At 57.4% G+C, this 18,988-nt stretch overlaps 4 non-coding genes and 1 pseudogene across 4 annotated transcripts; 3 read left to right on the forward strand and 2 right to left on the reverse strand.

Annotated features, from left to right (window-relative positions):
* Window positions 1-657: 657 nt before the first annotated feature.
* On the forward strand, window positions 658-9,216 carry LOC142824468 (zinc finger protein RFP-like; annotated as a pseudogene).
* A 1,139-nt stretch (window positions 9,217-10,355) lies between these two features.
* Window positions 10,356-10,437, reverse strand: TRNAL-UAA (transfer RNA leucine (anticodon UAA)). The gene has a single exon. It is a non-coding gene; the product is annotated as a tRNA-Leu (tRNA).
* Window positions 10,438-15,429: 4,992 nt separating this feature from the next.
* LOC142824526 (U5 spliceosomal RNA) lies at window positions 15,430-15,545 on the forward strand. The gene has a single exon (XR_012899384.1). It is a non-coding gene; the product is annotated as a U5 spliceosomal RNA (small nuclear RNA).
* Window positions 15,546-17,421: 1,876 nt separating this feature from the next.
* On the forward strand, window positions 17,422-17,585 carry LOC142824530 (U1 spliceosomal RNA). The gene has a single exon (XR_012899388.1). It is a non-coding gene; the product is annotated as a U1 spliceosomal RNA (small nuclear RNA).
* Window positions 17,586-18,375: 790 nt separating this feature from the next.
* TRNAL-UAA (transfer RNA leucine (anticodon UAA)) lies at window positions 18,376-18,457 on the reverse strand. The gene has a single exon. It is a non-coding gene; the product is annotated as a tRNA-Leu (tRNA).
* Between the last annotated feature and the right edge of the window lie 531 nt (window positions 18,458-18,988).

An 18,988-nucleotide genomic window follows, 5' to 3' on the forward strand; every position in this document is an offset into this window, starting at 1 on the left:
AGGCAGGCGCTGGTTTCCCTGGGGGGAGAATCCTGGGAGAGGCAGGGACTCGCTGGCTCCCCAGCAGCAGAGCTCTGCCCCCCCCCCCCCCCCCACATGTATCACTGTAGATGAAATAGCAGGAATAAACCGGACCATTTATTCATAGCTAGGAACACGTGATTTTAGTGGCATGTTTGGCAGAATTTAAAAATAAACTGTCAGAGTGTGTCAGTGGGGCTGGGGACAGGAAGTGACGGACAGGAGGAGCATAGAGGGGGCGGGGCTTTGAGGAGGGGGTGGGGCGGTGGATCTTCGCCTGTTCGGGGTGGGGAGGCGGCAAAACCTCCCCACGTTGCCCCGCAGCGATGTATCTGCCCCGCCCCCATCTGACACGTCACCGCCTCCACGCGCCTCCACCCGCCCACTTCACCTCAGCGCCTCCGAGTCCTCCTGCCCCTCCCCCCGCGCGGCGCTGACCGGAAGCCGAACCAGGCGCGCGGCGAGTAACGGCCCCAACGGCTCCTTCAGAATTCGCGCCACAGAGTCAGACGCCCAGGCGGGCGGGGCAGGGAGCGGCTGGCGGGACGCTCTGAAAACCCGGCCGGCGCGCGGCAGAAGAAGGGGGGGGAGGGGTCGGACCGCGCGTGCGCAGCGGGTCAGTGACTCCGATCTGGGATCCGCGCCCGGGCTTAGCTCTGACCCGGAGCTGCCTGGCCCCGCCCCCGCCTCGCGCGATTGGGCGCCCGGGCCGGGCGGCAGCGGCGAATGCAGGGGGCGGGGCCGGCACCGCGTGTCACGACGCGGGGGGTTCCGCACGTGCCGCGGAGCCGGAGCGGGGGCGCTGCTGCGAGTTCGGCCCCACGGGGCCTTTCCCCGGGGTGAGAGCGGGGCGGGGCCCAAAGCGGGTCACAGCCCGTGTCAGAAGGGGGCAGCTGGGGGGCACAGAGCGAGTCTGGTACCTGGGGGGCTCTGTCTGAGCAAGGGGGGCAGCCCCCTGGGGCCCATGGGCCTGAGCTTGTGGGGCCCGAGGGGAGGGGAACACGAGGGCCTGGAGCAGGGTCTGTGGCCGCTCTGGGTCCTGCCCTGGGGTGGGGGGCCCTTGTCACCCCCATTCTCCTCCCCACCTGGGGCAGTAGAACACCCTGTGGGGGGGCCACCCCGACTTAGCCGCTGGGGGACACTGGCCCCCAAATGGGCCCTGGCTCTGCTGATGGTTAATGAGGGGGCGAGTCACGCGCCTCAGCAGCCCCCCAGTATGATTGGGGGCAAAGGGGAACAGAATTTGATTGTGAAACATGAGGGGTTATAGGGGGGGATTAATCCCACTGCCCCTTCAGGGTCCCTCCCCAGGCCCCGCTCGCTGTAGGGGACACAGTCCTTCAGCTCCTGCCTACGCCTGTAAACGGGAGCAGCGCCGGCTTCTGGGTGCCCTAAGAAACCCCTGGCCCTGTAGCATCAGAGAGACTAGCAAAAAATCTGGAGAGTGTCATGAGCTTCCGTGGCACAGCCCACTGCCTCAGACGGCAAACATGGAGCAGTGGGCGGTGCCCATGAAAACTTGTTGGTTTTTAAGCTTCTTTTAGTTACAGACTAACACGGCTCCCCCTGAGACTTTTCACCAGGCAAGGTTCTGTGTGTCTGAAACTGCCTGGGAGTTTTCTTACATAGCGTGGTGCTTATTTGGGGTATTTCTGGGGGTCTGACTTCTGTGGCGGTTTTTTAATTTCTGCATTTCCATCCAGCAAGTGTGATTGGCTCCGAGTTGTACAACCTGCTTAGAAAAAAATAAAACAGCTTGAACAGGCTACGCTGCTTCCTCTGATCGGGAAACAAAACCAACCCGCAGGGCGGGGTTGCAGAGAGGCCATGGCTTCCGGGAACCTGGCCAGGAGCTTCCAGGGTGAGGTGACATGTCCCGTCTGCCTGGAGTATTTCACAGACCTGGTGTCTATTGAGTGTGGGCACAACTTCTGCCGGGCCTGCCTCAGTCGGTGCTGGGGGGAGTCGGAGCCCAACTTCTGCCCCCAGTGCAGAGAGACCATCCCACACAGACACCTGCGGCCAAACTACCAGCTGGGGAACCTCATGGAACTGGTGAAGCGGGGCCAGTGCCCGAGGGGCAACCAGAGTGCAAGAGGCACCAGGAGGCCCTGAAGCTCTTCTGCCAAGAGGATCAAGCCCCCATCTGTGTGGTGTGCGACAGGTCCCGGGCTCACCACGCGCACACGGTGGTGCCCATCGAGGAGGCTGCCCAAGAGTGCAAGGTAGGGACCAGACTTACAGGGGCAATTTCTCTGCAGTGCCAGAGCCCCCTGCATGTGTCTGCCCTGCCCTGGGTAGAGCCAGGGGCCTGCCTGGGAACACAACCCAGCCACATGGAGCTGGGCCAGGCCCAGCAGCGCTGCTGGGCAGTTACCAAGGGCTGGAGAGGGGGGGACCTGCTCCCCCAGCCTCACTGCTCTGTGGCGCTGTTCTCGCTGGGCACGAGCCAATGGCTCCAAGCAGCCCCCAGAGCCGCTGTCTGTGTTTGCAGGAGCAAATCCTGAGCTGCCTGCAGCGTCTGCGGGAGAAGAGAGACGCGCTCCGGGGCCTGGAATCCGACTGGGCCGAGGAGAGCGAGAGGCTCCTGGTAGGTGCCCGGTCCTGCCCAGCAGCTTTGCATGGTGGGGGAGGAGCAGTGACAGCATCAGGCGGGTCTCTGTGCTGGCTGGTGTCTGGGTCCTTCAGAAGGTTAAAGGGTTTCCAGGGTTAATGCAGGGACACAGCTCAGGGTCACTTCAGTGTGGGGCGGCCTCCGCTCACAGCTACCTGGTATAAATCAAGAGTGACCCCACTGGGGTTCAGGTCAGGCTCCTCTGTTACCCTGGTGCTAGTTCCCACTGGAGTCGGTGGGGTTCGGGTCAGACTCTTGGGGGACGCTGGTGTTAGTTCCAACTGAGGTCAGTGAGTTCACCCCAGGCTGCCTGCAAGCAGCCTCTGGCTCTGCTTCTCTCCCGTGAGGGGCAGCGGTGAGGCCTGTCAAACTGCTGCATGTGCCCAGCTGTGGCAGGGTCAGGCTGAGGGGAGATCTGTGCTGACCCCCAGGTGTGAGTGTCAGACACCCCAGGGATGCCAGCGGCTGGTTTGGGCCCCATTTCCCAAGGCCCGGGCTGCACCTCAGTCTGTTGGTGCAGTGATGGGGGTTGGGGTGATTTTTGGTGACACTTTTGCCCTGGGACAAGCCCTGGGCGAGACCCAGCCAACCTGGCAAAGACACGGAGTGAAACGCTCTGCGCAGCCCGGACAAGGCCCTGCCACTTCGCACAGCCCCGCTCACCCGCGTCCCGGCCCCGCCTGCTGTGCGCCCCCAGAGGCAGATGGACGTGGAGCGGCAGCTGGTGGGCTGGGAGTGCGAGCGGCTGCGGAAGTTCCTGGCAGAGCGAGAGCGCCTCCTGCTGGCCCGGCTGGGAGAGCTGGACAAGGAGATTGGGAGGAGGAGGGAGGAACACGCCGCCCGCCTGGGCGAGGACATTTCCCGGCTCAGCACCCTGATCTCGGAGCTGGAGGAGAAGTGTCGGCAGCCGGCGCTGGAATTGCTGCAGGTGAGACGGGGTCAGACCTGCTCGGAGCCCAGTCACTGGGGGCTCACAGGGTAACTCAGGGTAGGGAGCAGGGCCCGGGGCAGCTGCAGGGCCAGGGCTGCAGAGATGCAGGAGTTTGGCCCATTAGGAAGGCTGGTGAAAAAGTGGACCTGGCCCCCCTGCAAAGCAGCTGATGTAAAAGGGGCTCGGCTCCCCCTAGCACAGCCCTTCAGTGGGTCTCCCACCTGGGGGAGCAGCCTGCAGAGTGGGGGAGCAGCGTGACCCCTCTGGGGCAGGGAGCCAGGCTGGGCCATGGGCACTGACTCTCTGCTCTGTCTCCTTCCCCTCTAGGGTGTGAGAAGCGCCGTGAGCAGGTACGTCCGGGCTCCATCTGCCCCTCACCCCCGTCATGCTGGGAGCAGGCTCAGAGCACAGGCTGTGAATCCAGCCACAGCCCCCCACCATGGGCCTGTCTCACCCTCTGAACCCTGCCCCCTCTGTACCCACCGCCCGGGGTGCCACTGCCACTGTGCGAGTGTGAGGCACCCTGGGAGGGTACTGCCCCCAGAGTTCTGGGCTGGGGAACCCTCCCTGGGGGCTGCGCTGGCTCAGGGGAATATTAATAGAGCTGAGGCTGGTCACCCCAAGGGCCCAGCTGGGACCTGCCCCCAGCTTTGGCATAGCTCGTGGGGGGAAGGGGGAGCTGTGGGGAAAGAGCTGAATGTCCCAGGCTAGGCCTTGGGGGGAGTGTCCCCATCCCAGAGCCCCCACTCCATGGGGAGTGACCCGGCCCCTGGGGGCTGAGCGGAGAAGCTGAGGAGCAGCTGGAGAACGGGCCCCTCTCTCAGCCATGGGAGCGGCCCAGCCAGGCCTGTTTGGGGCACATGGGCTGGGCCGGGTGTGCAGGAGCTGGGCCTGGTGTTGCCTGGGCTGTTTTCCCTCTGGCTGGAGAGAGGGCCCAGGCCAGGCACGGCAGGAAAAACTCCCTGGGCAGCTGAGGTCAGGGCCCTGTGAGCTCTGCCTGTGGCCCAGCCCCCACCCGCTCCCCTGTCTGGCTTGGGGGGGGGGGGGGGGGCTGAGGTGGGAGACCAATAACACCCTCGTGTCTCTGCAGAGGCGAGGAGGCGACGTCGCCGCATCCTGCGCCCAAGTGCCCGGAGCTGGAGCGGAGAATCCGGGACTTCCCAGGAGAGAACAGTCTCCAGGGGGCCGTGACAGGATTCCTGGGTACGGGGCGGCGCTGCTGGGGGCTCCTCTTTCTCTATGCGGGTGTGGGGAGGGGCGTGGAAAGGCCCAGCTGGGTCCCTGAGGCCCCAGGGTCTGCTCCTGGGGGGCTGGCGGGTTCCTGAGCCTGGAGGCTGCTCTGAGCAGAACGGCAGGATCCCAGAGGGATGTGGATGGTGGAGAACAGGGGCAGGCGGTGAAGGTGCCTCCCCCTTTGCCCCAGTCCCTGCGGCCGCCCTCTCCTGCTGCCAAGCAAAGGGTCCCCCAGCCCAGCCTGCGCGGGCCGAGGGGCAGGGGGAGGTTTCTGGGGACGCTGGGAGCTAGTTGCCGTGGGAGACGTTGTCACAGACTCGGGGCCCGAGTCCCAGCTCCCTGGACGTTTGTGGAGCCTCCCTGGCTGACACCAGACGTGCCTGGGCCCGGTGTCTGAACCCCTTGGGCCAGACGCTCAGAGCTGGGCAGGTGCCTGGCAAGTCACACGGGCCTGGCGGGAGTTTCAGCAGCCCCAGAGCAGCTGGGCCCGTAACTCCCACTGGTGCCCATAGGAGTTGGGCACCTCCCCTGTTCTTGTGCGTGTGAAATCCCAGGGGCTGCGTGGCTGGGGGTGGAAACATCTGAGAGAAGCTGGTTCCGGGGCCTTGCTCCCCAGGGCCCCTCTGGCAGCGCGGGGCAGAGCTGGGCCGTGAGCCCTGGGCACTGCCCCCCCCCCCACTGATGGGTTTTCTCTTCCCCTCCAGGGGTGCTGGCTGTGGAGAGAGGTGAGGATCCCGGGTGCTGCCCTAGGACCGGGCACGGCAGCTGCTGGGAGCCTGTTCCCCCGCCCGGAGCAACCCCTGGGCTGGGCGGGCGCGCGAGGATCGGCGCGGTGCGGGGGGCACAGGCAAGGAGCGTGGGACAGAGCAGCCGAGGGGAGACAGAGGCTGTGGGACCCTGCTCTGTGGAGCCAGGGCAGAGCTGGGGGCGGCGGGAGGAGTTGGGACATCCCTGCTCTTGCTCCGGGGGCTCTGCGGTGGGAATTCTCACCTCTCTCTCTCTCTCTCTCTCTGCTTGTTCCAGGACTCAGGCGAGCCCGAGGATTCGCAGGTAACTGGCCTTGCACTGGTGTCAGTGACTCCAGCTCCTGCCCTGGGGAGAGACTGGCTCACCCACCCTTTCCCCCTCCAGCACCATGCCTGTGCCCTAGGCCTGGGAGATGATCCCGGCCCTTGGGGGAGCAGTAACCCCAGATCCTCGGGCCCACCCCTGTGCAGAGACCCCAGAGGCAGGGGCTGGGAGCCAGGGGGCCTCACACACCCTGCTGGCAAAGCTGGAGCCCGGGGAGCAGCTGGGGGGTGTTATGGAGCCGGGTTGTGGCTCCAGATCTAAGGCCAGGAGACGCTTCCCACCTTAACCCTGCTCATCCCCCCCCCCCCCCCCCCCTCACAGCCTGGGGCAGGAAACCACTTCCTGGCAGGGTCCTCTCAGCACGCTGCAGCCTGGGGAGAAAACTCCAGGCGTGTCCAGCCAGTGGGGCTGGGCCCAGGGCAAATCCAGGGTCTGGCTTTGGGCCCCAACTCCTGTTTAAACACAATGGCTATGTCAATACTGCATTGTTTTGTGCAAGAAATATGCAAATGAGGCAAAGCATGGAATATTTCCATGCCTCATTTGCATAATTAATTAGGCTCCATTTTTGCACCAGAGGTTTTTGTGCAAAAAGGCACCGTCTACACCGCTCCTTTTTGCACAAAAGTCTCTTGTACAAAAAGCGGCCGCTCATTAATTATGCAAACGAGGTGCAGCAATATTTCATGCTTCCACTTGATGGCTCCTGTGGTGTCTTCCAGCTCTATAATTCTATGACAGGGCAGGGATCGCTAGACGATTCCCTCTGGCTGCTCCAGGCACTGCAGTGGCAGGAGGCAGGACACTGGGCAGAGGGACCGAGGTCTGGCCCGATATGGCTGTTTTGCATAAAAATTCATTATAAAAATAAAAAGTTGAAGAGAAACTCCCCCAGACACTGGCCTGTTGAGCTAGCGATGATGTTAACGCAATGCCCCTGGCAAATAGTGAATTTTCAAAGTCTTGGCCTCCTAGGAAATGTGTTTTTCTACCAGGTTCCTAGGCACAAAGCAGGGTGCTGGAGCGAAGTCACTGACAGTCCCACAGAGCCATGTTCTGGCTGCTGCTGTTTCTGTGCCACCGTTCCCTCTACTGCTCCATCCCCAATGGCCCGGCCCTGGCACCTTCTCCTGCCCCCCGCCCCTCCCCCCAATGACCTTGTCCTGTCCCTTGAGGTTCCACCAGCTCTGGGCGATGGCAGCTCTGAGTGGGGAACCTTGCGGCTAAGGCAGGCCAGGCTGCCTCCTCCCCACATACGGAGCGTCCAGGGCTGAGCCCTGCTGGGGACAGTGACTGCAGCTCCAGCTGTCACTGACCCAAGCCAAAGGCTCAGTCTGGCCTGGGCAGCTCTGTCTCTGCATGGGAGAGAGGGGCAGGCAAACCGGGCCTGTGGGGCCAGCAAACCCCTGGGCCACCCGCCCTCTGTTCACCAGCACCCAGCAAACCCCTCCTCCCCAGCGCAGGGCGACTGGGACGGGTCAGTGCTTAACGTGTCACCGGAGAGGTGCCGGGCTCCAGCATTTTTGTTACTTTCCCAGCTGATGCAGCAAGAACACAAGGGCCGGGGCTGGGAACCGCCAGGCCCTGAGGTCTCAGAGGGGACCAAGTTAGTCTATTCTAAAAAACCCATGAGTGGTCCTGTAGCAGCTGAGAAACCCACAACAAATCTATTTGTTAGTCCAGCATTTCTCAAACTGTGGGTCCCGAGGCCCTGGGGAGTCACGAGCAACTTGGGGGGGGGGGGGGGGGGGTCGCAGTATCACAAGTTTGAGAACCTGTTAGTCTGTGGGCACTGCAGGACTTTGTAAGCCCGCTGGGGCTGGGAACTGATGAGCACAGAGGGGCCTAGCACAGATTCGGTGCTGAGGGTCCCTCCCCCAGGCAGGCCCAGCCCAGCCCTGCTGCTGCCCGTCACTCAGACACTAAAAGGGTCCCGACATTTCCTGACCTCACATGGCACCTCAGTGGTTTGTGCCCAGCCCCAGGCAGAACGGATCCCCGGGCAGCCCAGCTCTGTGGGCCAGGCCCCAGGCAGGGCAGGTGTGTCCCTGGCAATGTAGGTTGGAGCTGCCGCCTCCCCCACCTGGTTCCTCCCAAGCTGGTGGAAGGGCTCACTCAGGCCCTGATGACACACTAGTGCCGTGGTCACCAACCAGTAGGTCGCGAGCTACCGGTAGATCTCAGGGGCTCTAAGAGTAGCTCTTGAGCCCTCTCAACTGCGCACCTGCACAGTACATTTACATTAGATTTCCTCATGTAATGTAGGCAGGGCTTCAAGGAAGGGGCGGGGCAGTAGATCTTCGCCTGTTCTGAGACTTAAAAAGTGATCTTGGGTGTAAAAAGGTCGGAGACCACTGCACTAGTGGGTTGGCCGGAGCAGCCCCATTGACACCGGCACAGACAGCAGCTGGGAGAGCTCGGCTGGGCCCTGCTGTCACACCCACCCTGCGCGCTCAGGGGAAATTCAGGAGCCACCCAGCAGATTAGCAGAACGTTCACATGGCCACAACCTGTGTTTCCTGGGTGTGCCTCAGTGCACGTGATAAAATGTATTCCGCACATGGCTAGGACCAGCTGGAGGGAGCACTGGTGTACACCCCCCGGGGTCCTAGCGAAATCCCGGCTAGAACCTGCCCCTCCCTTCAGCTCCTCGGTTTTCATAGTGCCTGTTCCTCTTGCCCCCATGGCCTCCCTTCTGCTCCTCTAATCTTCCCCCACCCCCACTGACACCTTTCCACCTGCCCCATTGCTGCCAGCCCATCTGCTCCTCCTCAGCCTCTCATTTTTCACCCCTCCCCTGGTACCTCTCTAGGCCCCTGGCACCCACCCTTCCCTTCCCACCGAGAATCAAACCTGTCACCAACACCACCCCCATTTGCCCTGGTGCCTTCCCCATCCCTGTCCTCTGGCATTTTTCTCCCCCCCCCCCCCCCCCACACGCTGCCCCTTGGTGCTTCCCCTTTCTCCTCCTGCCCCACCTCCCTCCCCTCACCCTCACCCCTCCTGCCTGACCCCTCCCCTCACACTCCCTCCACCTTCCGCCCCCTGGCCCTGCATCCCTCTAGCCCTTGGGACCAGCCCCTCTGGTCACTGCTCCTCTGCCTCCCTGAGGCCCCTCTCTGCCTTCACCTCTATCAGAATCACAGAACTGGCAGGGACCTCGAGAGTCATCGAGGGCCCTGGCTCTGTGACTCTCTCCCCAGTGGACGTGACGCTGGATCCAGACACGGCTCATTCCAAACTCGTCCTGTCTGAGGATCGGAAAAGTGTGAGACACGAAGACACGCGCCAGGATCTGCCCGACACCCCCGAGAGATTTGATAGTTACCCTGAAGTGCTGGGCGCCGAGGGGTTCGTGGGCGGGAGGCGTTACTGGGAGGTGGGAGACAAGACTGAGTGGACTGTGGGGGTCTGCAGGGAATCTGTGAGCAGGAAGGGGAAGTTCCCATTCTCACCTAAGAATGGATACTGGCTCATGTGGCTGAGGAACGGGGCATACAAGGCCGGCACCTCCCCCAGCACCGTCCTCCCCGTGAGCGCCAGGCCCAGCCGGGTGGGGGTTTTTCTGGACTACGAGGCGGGCGAGGTCTCGTTTTACAATGTGACTGACAGGTCCCATCTCTTCACCTTCACCGGCACCTTTTCTGGGACGCTGCGCCCCTATTTCTACACTGGGGGCACCAACGTGACTCCCCTGACCATCTGCCCGGTGCCGGCCCAGGCCGGAGGGAATCCCTGCCCCTGACAGTGACCCTGCGGCACCGACAGGCCCCTCCCAGCGCTGCTGTTCCTTTCCCCAGTGATGGGAGCTGCATACTGCAGGTACCTGAACATTTTGTGCCAACCGGTCGCTGCCCCTTTCCCTTTGTAACTGGAGCCTCCAGTGGAAAACTGGACAACTGGCAGCCCAGCCCAGGCCGGGTGAATGGGACCCCCTGGCTGGAAAGAACCCAGGCTGCCTTTCCCCCCTTCCCCAGGTTTGCTCCACCCCAGCACAGGGTGAAACTGGTACGAAATGCGGCCAGACAGTGGGTGGGGTTTGCTGCCCCACCTGGCCCCCTCCCCTGCCCCAGGGGGAGCAGATGGTGGGGGAGGGAGAAGGGGATTTTCACTCCTGTCAGAATTTTTTAACGCTGTGACATCTCACTGTCAAATATGATGGAAAAAAATGGATGCTAATTAGAAACTGTTGTAACAAGGTGTCTGTGCAGGAACCTTTCCCTTTACAGTTCACCAGCTTTTTATTAAACTATTGTTAGAAATGGAATGATTGACCTTTATTCTTCCCTCACGTCGATATCGACGTTTGACGTGTTTACATTTGTATACATCGTGTGTATTTCTGCTGCAGCACTTCAAGCAATCCAAAACATTTCTCCAACCTCAATTCATTATGGCATTGTCAGACTGTTCAGTGACAATGTCCATGTGTCATAACCAGCACGGCCACACACATTGAAAGGGGTATGGCCAACACACAGGCCTCGCTGTGAGCAGGATTTGAACCTGCGCAGGGAAATCCTATTGGATTTTAAGTCCAACACCTTAACCACTCAGCCATCACAGCTGCATGTACTGGGGGGACCAGGGAAACTGGTAAATAATTCCAGTGCACAGTCCTAACATCACCTGCTGTAGAATTCACACAGCAAACCATTTCAACAGCTGTGCAGAGGAGTCCTGGCTGTTCTCGTCTTAGGCTGCCTTGGAGGTGAGTTCTGCTTCAAGGTCTTCTCTTCTCCCCTTTTCCTTCTTGCTGGTCTCCTTCTTGGACCCCAGTTTATATAGAGAAACTCAATACTGCTTAGTTCTTCCTTAACCAATTATTTTAGTATAATTTCACTAACCAAACATAACATACTGTAACAGAATTACCTAACCAATCAAACCCCACCGCCTTAGCTGATTTACACCTAGCAAAATCAATTATACAGCAGACAGAAACAGATCCAAACCAGACAGTGATCACACAGACAAACAACAGGAAAGTGAGGACAAGAATCATAGAATGCCCATTGCACAACCACAACTATTGGTAAGCAGTCTTTTGCCAGACAAAATGCTGTTAAGTTTTCTCTACTCACTGTGAGATCTGTTTCCTGCCTGGTGACAGTGGGTGCCACTAGGATAAGTGACCCCCCCCCCCTCCAGCCTTGTGTAGCACTATTTAAATGACATATAGCTGGAGTATGAGCATGTGACCCCAGGCTTTACAACTAATTGCTGCTGCTCTTCCATCTGGCTGCAGAAGAAGGCTTCAGTTTAGACCTACTGAATACCTACAGGCCTTCCAATAGGGTTACAGAAAAACCACATTGCTACATAGGACCTTTCCAGGCCAAAGATAGCAGGATCCACAAGCACAGACAAATGGAGGTAAATACAACTGCGAAGGGATTCACACCCTTAAACTTTTGATCCAAAATCAGACACCTTATTCTTTAGGACACACACTCTTGTGTTGGCTACGATTGGACTTCCTGAAATGTGTAAGTAGGGAGTAGTCTCCCTAGTCCATCAGGTTTCATTTTCCTTGTTTGGGGGTTTAGAAATCATGTCTGAGCTGATGAATTATTCTTATTGTGTGCAACTAAGGATTGCAGCCCAGGGATTTTTCCTGAATCTATGTTACCACCTAGGCTTAAATTCGATACTACACCTAAGCTTAAACAAAGACATTAATTATCTTACCCATTACAAAGATAGCTTCCCCAATTATAACCTCTAATATCATTAGCTCACAGACATTAACCTCTGCCCCCATCCCTCTTCTGTTCTGAAATTTGATTTGTCCTTTTCATATGTGTTCAGTTTTTTTAATTGTATCCTTTGGTATATATGGTTGTGACAATTTTCTTCCACTATTTGATCTGAGGAAGTGGGTCTGGCCCACGAAAGCTCATCATCTAATAAACCATCTTGTTAGTCTTTAAAGTGCTACATAGTCCTGGTTTTTGCCTCAGTCTGGAGTTTCACACCCTGACTGACCAGAATAAAGTGTCTCAAAGCCTCACATAGGGACAGCTCAGCCAGTGGGTTAGAAGCACCGGGACACAGAGAGACTCAGGAACTGCTCAGAGACAACCACTGGCAAGAAGCAGAACAATTCCCCCAGCAGTCGATTGGTTCTGGCTCATTTGCTGGGACTTAAGGAGAACAACAAAGTCCTGAGTCTCCTCCCTGTGACTGGCACCTGCTCGGTTAATCAGAACCAAGAGTCTAGTCACAGAGCACTAGAACTGGCAAGGACCTTCAGAGGTGAATTCCAGTCTCCTGCCCTCATACCAAGGCAAAGCACCATCCAGATCAATGTCTCTCCAAAGCAGGGAAACTACCAGAAGTGAGGTTTGAACCCACACTGAAAAATATCTATTAGAACTTAAGTCCAACTCATTAAACACTCGGCCATCCTGGTGGTGCCAAGGTGGGAGAAAGGGTGAAAGATCTCTCTCCAAACAGCCCAGGGACTCGCTCTCAGGGCATCTGCCCATCCCATCTCTGTGCCAGGGCTTCCTGCCGTGAAGGTGAGAGAGCCGCCCCCTCCCCACAGCCAGGAGGGAAGCAGGGAAAAGGGAAACCAAACGAGACAAAACCCAACGTCCCCAGGGATTCCGAGGGACAGAGGCCTGGTGGGGAAAATACCGCCCCCCCTTCACCCAGTGTTTTCCCTGCCTTGCATTCGGCCAGCCCCCAGGGATCAGGCCAGTGTTTCCAGCCTTTGTGTTTATCTATCATGGACAGGCAAACCCATTCACAAACTTGTGCCAGACCAGTAATATTCTATTTACATGTCTGCATATACATTATGCAAATAACAAATATGCAAATATGGAAATAAACTGTTGCCAGTCTCTAACAGATCAGTGTTTGCAGGTATCTACACTTAAAAATTCACAGAAATATTCCCCTCAGGCTGCTGGAGGGGGCAGTTCTTCCCCCCGGGGGGACTGGAGCCTGCAGAGGGAGGGGCGCAGGGAGAGGCACCCACAGGGGCAGGGGGCATTTGGGACACCCTGGTTATAAACTTTAGAAATTCTGTTGGGGGTGGAGGAGTTGGTGCCCCCAAGTGCCACGACCCGTCATCTCTGCCCTTCCCACCCCCCCTCCCCACCTGATGGGGTGAGGGAGCTGCCGCTGTATCTCCCTCCTCTCCTTCTGTACAAGCCCTGCCCTGTGTCCCCCCTTCCCGAGCTTAAGCCCGAGCTGTCAGCCTCAGCGGGACTTGCTCCTCCCCCCTCTCCTGCCTTGCTGCCTCCTTTGGCCAGCAGCGCTCAGGGGCAGCCGGGAGAGCCGGCACCAAGGGCAGAGGAGGCCGAGGCACAAGCCCCTCAGAGGGGACAGGCCTGAGGCCTCTGGCTTGCCCAGGCTCATGTCAAGGGGCTTTCTGTGGTGCCAGGCGGGGGAGGGAGGCCAGGCCCAGGCCAGTGGGAGAAGGGGCAGCGCCTGCCAGGTTACTGCCTGGTTTGACTCAAGGGTCCTTCTGCGTATGAAGCGCCAGTGACACCCCTGTGCTGCTGGATTCTCCTGCCCCTCCCCTTCGGGGGGCTCTTGCCCTGGCACTCGTCCAAGGGCCACCTGGGCAAAGCAGCCTGCCCCAGGCACCTTCCATAGCTCAGCTGGCAGAGCAGAGGCCTGTAGCGGGTGCTCGGCAAGTGCCCTTAGGTGGCTGATTCAACTCCAGCTGAAAGGAGAGATTCTTCTCCCTCCCCCTGGCTGCAGGCCCGGCCTTAGGACCAGGCGGCTGCCTTGGGTCTGTCCCTTTGGGGCCTGGTGCTACAATTGACAAAAAGGTTTTGGGTACCAGCTGCCAATCAAGTGTCTCAGGCTGCGCAGGCCTTGAGTCATGGCAAGAGCTGGAGGGGAATGGGGAACGGCTGCACTTTGGAATGGGAAGGGGGGGTCTGGCACCATAAAGTAGAACAGTTTTAGGGGTGCTTTTAAGGAGAGCACCATGGCTTAGTTGGCTAAAGTGCCTACCTAGTATGTACGAGATCCTGGGTTCAACTCCCAGTGGTGTCTTGTTGCCAGGTCAATGGGTCTTTTCTTCAACATGTATCTGGAGTTGGTTTTACCTTCAGTTGAGCTTGTTGGTGCTCTCACAGTGGGAGTAGGACAGTAGCAAAGAGCAGGAGGTGCCCTAGGGGGTTGATTTAGTGAGGCTTAGCTAGACTTGCTAAATCAAGCTCTGGAAGATGGATTGCAACAGCGAACTCTACCCAAGTGAAGACATGGCCTAATGATGCAATTAGTTAGATGCAAACAGCCCCACTGCTGGTAACTCACAGAGGCTACATCTACACTAGAAGTTTTCTCCTTAAAAAAATATGTTAATGAGGGACTCAATTGCATGAGTCACCATCTCATTTGCATATTTTCTGCCAATGGGATTGTTGTGCAAAAACAAGCCATGTGAACATTTTTTTTTGCACAAAACCCCCTTTTTTCACAAGATTCTTATCCCCCCAAAAGAGGTATCCTGATATTGCAGAAAAAGGAGGTTTTGCACAAAAAGAAAACTTCCATACTGCTTGTTTTTGCACAACAACCCCAGTGCAAAATCAGTTTGCCAGAAAATATGCAAATAAGATCATGACTCATGCAAATGAGACCCTAATTAGCACCTTTCTTTGCTGAGAAAACTCGTCGTGTAGATAATGCAATAGAAGCACAGCGTGTCAGAGAATTGTTCCAGTGACGCTCCCAGACGAGGGGGTTACAAACCCCGCGCTAGACCCCGTGCCAGGGTTTCTGTCACCAGCGCGGCTGTTCCTGTTCTGTTCCATGCTGTGAACGTTCCTGAGAAGGTTGGAACCAACCCGGCTCCTTTAGGGAGCGGAAGCTCCTACGGGTGGAGACTGAGGTGTTTAAACAGCGCGAGCAAACCGGGGGCAGCACCAGCCGGCCCAGGCGGGGGAGAATCGCACTCGGGTGTCCCGGGGTCTGGCTCGATAACAGCGGGCGGGCTACCGAGAAGGGCCACAGGTGCAGGCTGCAGCGTTGGAGGCTGGGGACAAGCCGCCAACTTTGCTGCCGCGGGGCGGGCTGGATCCTCTGTAGGCTCCGTGGCTGACCCACCCTCCCCCGGGGCAGTTCAGTCGCTCGTGCCCTGGCCCTTACACGCGGCAGCGACCAGAGCCCCAAGCCCACCTGCCCCTCCCGAGGGAAGCGCAGAGCCTGGCACCCCCAAGCTACCGGCCCAAGGGGCCACGGGGAACCAGCATGTGGCCTGCGCCTGGAACAGCGGTGGGACCCGCAGCAGCTGCCCAGCCTGGCCCGCGGCAGTGAGCTAGGGGCTGCAGCCGCAGCTCGGAGATCTGGGCTCCTCCGCGCACTCGGGCGTACCTCGGGGTGCTCATTTACATACCCACAATGCATTGCGCACAGTGATTCGCCATGGGGCAGAGTTTGCTCCTAAAGCCCCTGGCTCCCATGCAAAACTCGGGCTATCAGCGTGGCAGAGCAACAGGCTGCAGAAGGGCTGGGGATTTGCAGACGGTCCGGTGTAGCCACCGTGAGTTGAGAAACATTTTTCTGGCAGCGCCTCTGCAGCAACTGCAGTATACTCTGGTTTCTCTTCAGATTGTATAAATCTTTTGCCTTTTACTAAAGATTTCTGTGGAGAGGAACATTTATGAGTTTGTACTCAATTTTTTGAGGCTTCTCTTTGATGAAACTACCTAATGGTGTGAAAAAACAGAACTGAACTATTAGTTTTTATAATGAGGCCTGTAGATGCCTGTGTCTATTTGAAAATGTTGTTGTACCTTATGTTGTGCTACCTTTTTAATAGTAGTAGTTGTGTTAGTCTAGTCTAGCTAAAACAAAAAATAGAGCTATGTAGTGTTAATAAGAGGGGTTACGTCTAGACTGACATGATTTTCCAGAATGCTTTTAATGGAAAAGTTTTCCGTTAAAAGCATTTTTGGAACAGAGCATCTAGATTGGCCCGGACACTTTTCCCCAAAAGAACTTTTTGCGGAAAAGCGTCCGTGCCAATCTAGACGCGCTTTTCTGCAAAAAAGCCCTGATTGCCATTTTCGCGATCGGGGCTTTTTGGGGAAAACAAATCTGGGCTGTCTACAATGGCCCTTTTGCTCAAAAGTTTTGCGCAAAAGGACTTTTTCCCGAACCGGAGCAGCATAGTATTTGGGCAAGAACACTGACAATCTTACGCGAGATCGTCAGTGCTTTTGCCTAAATTTAAGCTGCCAGTGTAGACAGCTGGCAAGTTTTTCTGGAAAAGCGGCTGATTTTCCGGAAAAACTGGCCAGTCTAGACACAGCCTTCCATTAAAAGCATTTGTGGAAAATCATGCCAGTATAGATGTAGCCAAGGGATACAATCAAAAAAAGTGAACACCTATAAAAAAGACAAATCAAATTTCAGAACAGAGGAGAGATGGGAGGGGGGAGGTAAATGTCTGTGAGCTAATGATATTAGAGGTGATAATTGGGGAAGCTATCTTTGCAATGGGAAAGATAATGTATATAACTGGACAAACGTCTCAGATGCTTCGCCAAAGAATCAATGCACACAAAAGGGATATCAGACAGTATCACAAAGAAAAACAGTGTCTTGCCATTTCAACCAGAAATGGCATTGTCTCAACGACTTGATTACCTGCATACTGCTTGGCTACGTCTACACTGGCATGATTTTCCGAAAATGCTTTTAACGGAAAAGTTTTCCCTTAAAAGCGTTTTCGGAAAAGCTCATCTAGATTGGCAGGATGCTTTTCCGCAAAAGCACTTTTTGCAGAAAAGCGTCCGTGCCAATCTAGACGCGGTTTTCCACAAAAAAGCCCCGATTGCCATTTTCGCGATCGGGGCTTTTTTGCAGAAAACAGTACTGTGCTGTCTACACTGGCCCTTTTCCGGAACAGTTTTCCGGAAAAAGGATTTCTTACAGTAGATCGTCAGTGTTTTTCTGGAAATTCCAGGGGCCAGTGTAGACAGCTGGCAAGTTATTCCAGAAAAGTGGCTGATTTTCCTGAATAAGTGGCCAGTGTAGACACAGTCCGGATGCACCCGGCTCCGGAGGGCGACAGGCCCGGCTGGGCCAGGGGTGTCGGGGCGAGAGCGGAAGCCGCACGGACCCGGTGCCTCCCGAGTGGCGGCTCCTGCCCGAGCCAGCCCCTGCTGGGTGTGCAGGCCGCAGCCGGGGAGAGCGCCAGCGGTGTTGAGAGTCGGGGTGCAGCAGCGCCACCGGGCTCCTCGCCGCCGAAGTGGGGCTCAGGCCGGAGAGGGGACAGAGTGCCGGGCCCAGGCAGACAGTCAGGTGGGGGCGTGTCCCGGGCGGAGGGGCGGAGCAGCGTGAGCAGTATGCAGATGTCGGCACGAGCAGAGGCTTGTGGGAGCGGGAGCGGGCTGGTGAGTGGGGCCCGCTTTGGGCAAGCGGGGCTCGGTGTGGGTGTCAGGGGCGGCTTGGGGGCGGGTGCGGGCAGTAGGGGAGCGTTTGGGGAACGGCGGTGTGAGTGCGTGAGGCGGTGTCCCCCATGATGTGAAAGGGTTTGGACGGTGGGGGGCAGGCGGTGGTTGTGCGGGTGGAGCTTATACTTACCTGGTAGAGGAGATACCATGATCACAAAGGTGGTTTTCACAGGGTGAGGATCATCCATTGCATTGTGGGTGTGCTGACCCCTGCGATTTCCCCAAATGTGGGAAACTCAACTGCCTAATTTGTGGCAGTGGGTGACTGTGTTCATGTTTTTTCCTGGTGCTTGCTGTGAAAAATAGACTGATGGATGACCAAGGCAAACGGAGAAGGAATGTTGCTGCTCCTGTTCTCACTCCTTTTTTTCTCTGTGGCGAGCATTGCTAGTTTTCTGCATTTTTCTCTGCTGGGTCTCTATTCCATGTTCAGGCTTGGCTTGGCCTGGCCTGCTGCATGGGGGGGGGGGGGGGGGGTCTTTTTTTTGCTTCTTCTGCCATCTCCCGGGAAGCACATCGTTTTCCTAGGCCATTGATGCCCCTCTTCAGCCACCCTGCTTGTCTTACAGGAAGTTTCCCCTAACGGCCGGCCAGCTGGACAGAGACAGAGGCATGTTGTCTAGACGTACCCTTGGATTTGAAGTAACGCTCATATAATTTGTAGTCTATCACGGAGCTACTCTCCCTGATGTTTGCACTGTTAGGAGTTGAGAAGGGAACAAGAGGCTTTTGTAGTCCACACACCCCTGGGCCTGTCTCCATCACTTCTGCCTCTGCCAGGTGAAGGGAGGCCTCTGGGCCCAGCATCTTTTTACCCAACCAGGGCTGGCTTTTGGGGAGAGGGAGGGGCCACTGGAGGCACTTGGTCCCCTGGCTGTGTCCATGGGGAGGTGGCTCTGCTGAAAGCCAGACTGGTTTTCCTGTTGTTAGGCAGGACCCTGCAACCCATGTTCTCTCCTGCTTTTCTAGCCTCTGTTGCCTTCTGCAGGTGTCCCTTCTGACGGGACAGGCCACGTTCTTCTCAGGGTTTGGGTACCATGTTGCCCTAGAAAGGCTTGTGGCCAAAACACAGACCTCGCTGTGAGCAGGTTTTGAACCTGTGGCGGGAAACCCTATTAGATCTTAAGTCCAACACCTTAACCACTCGGCCATGACAGCTCTAAGTAACAGCAGGCCAGGGAAACTGGTAAATAATCTCAGTGCCCAGGCCTGACGTCACCTGACCCACAGAATTCACACGGCAAACCCTTTCAGCAGTCATGCAGAGGGGTCCTGGGCGCTCTGGTCTGAGGCTGCCTTGAAGGTGAGTTCAAGGGAAAACCTCACAAAGGAGATTCCATGCAGCCAGGCCATGGGGGGTCTCTGAGATTGCCCCTGTCCCACCTGGCTGTTGCCAAGGTTGCTCTGTGAGGTCACTGCCTCCAACCAATGAGTCTGTCCCACCTGGCTGTTGCCATGGTTGCTCTGTGAGGTCACTGCCTCCCAGCCAATGAGCTGAGGTGCTGTAAAAGTTCCTTGTGATGTCACTGCTGCCTTGCAGGCTCATGTCCTGCCCCTGGCCAGCCCCTTGGCATGTGTGAGCTGCTCCTCCTGCCCCCCTCACTCAGGGCTGGTTCTGGGGCTCACACAGGGAACATCAGAGCCTGCTCAGGGGGCCACATGCCCCCAAGGTCACCTTTTAAATGTCAG

This window comes from Pelodiscus sinensis, unplaced genomic scaffold (assembly GCF_049634645.1).
Source record: "Pelodiscus sinensis isolate JC-2024 unplaced genomic scaffold, ASM4963464v1 ctg35, whole genome shotgun sequence".
Taxonomy (NCBI): domain Eukaryota; kingdom Metazoa; phylum Chordata; order Testudines; family Trionychidae; genus Pelodiscus; species Pelodiscus sinensis.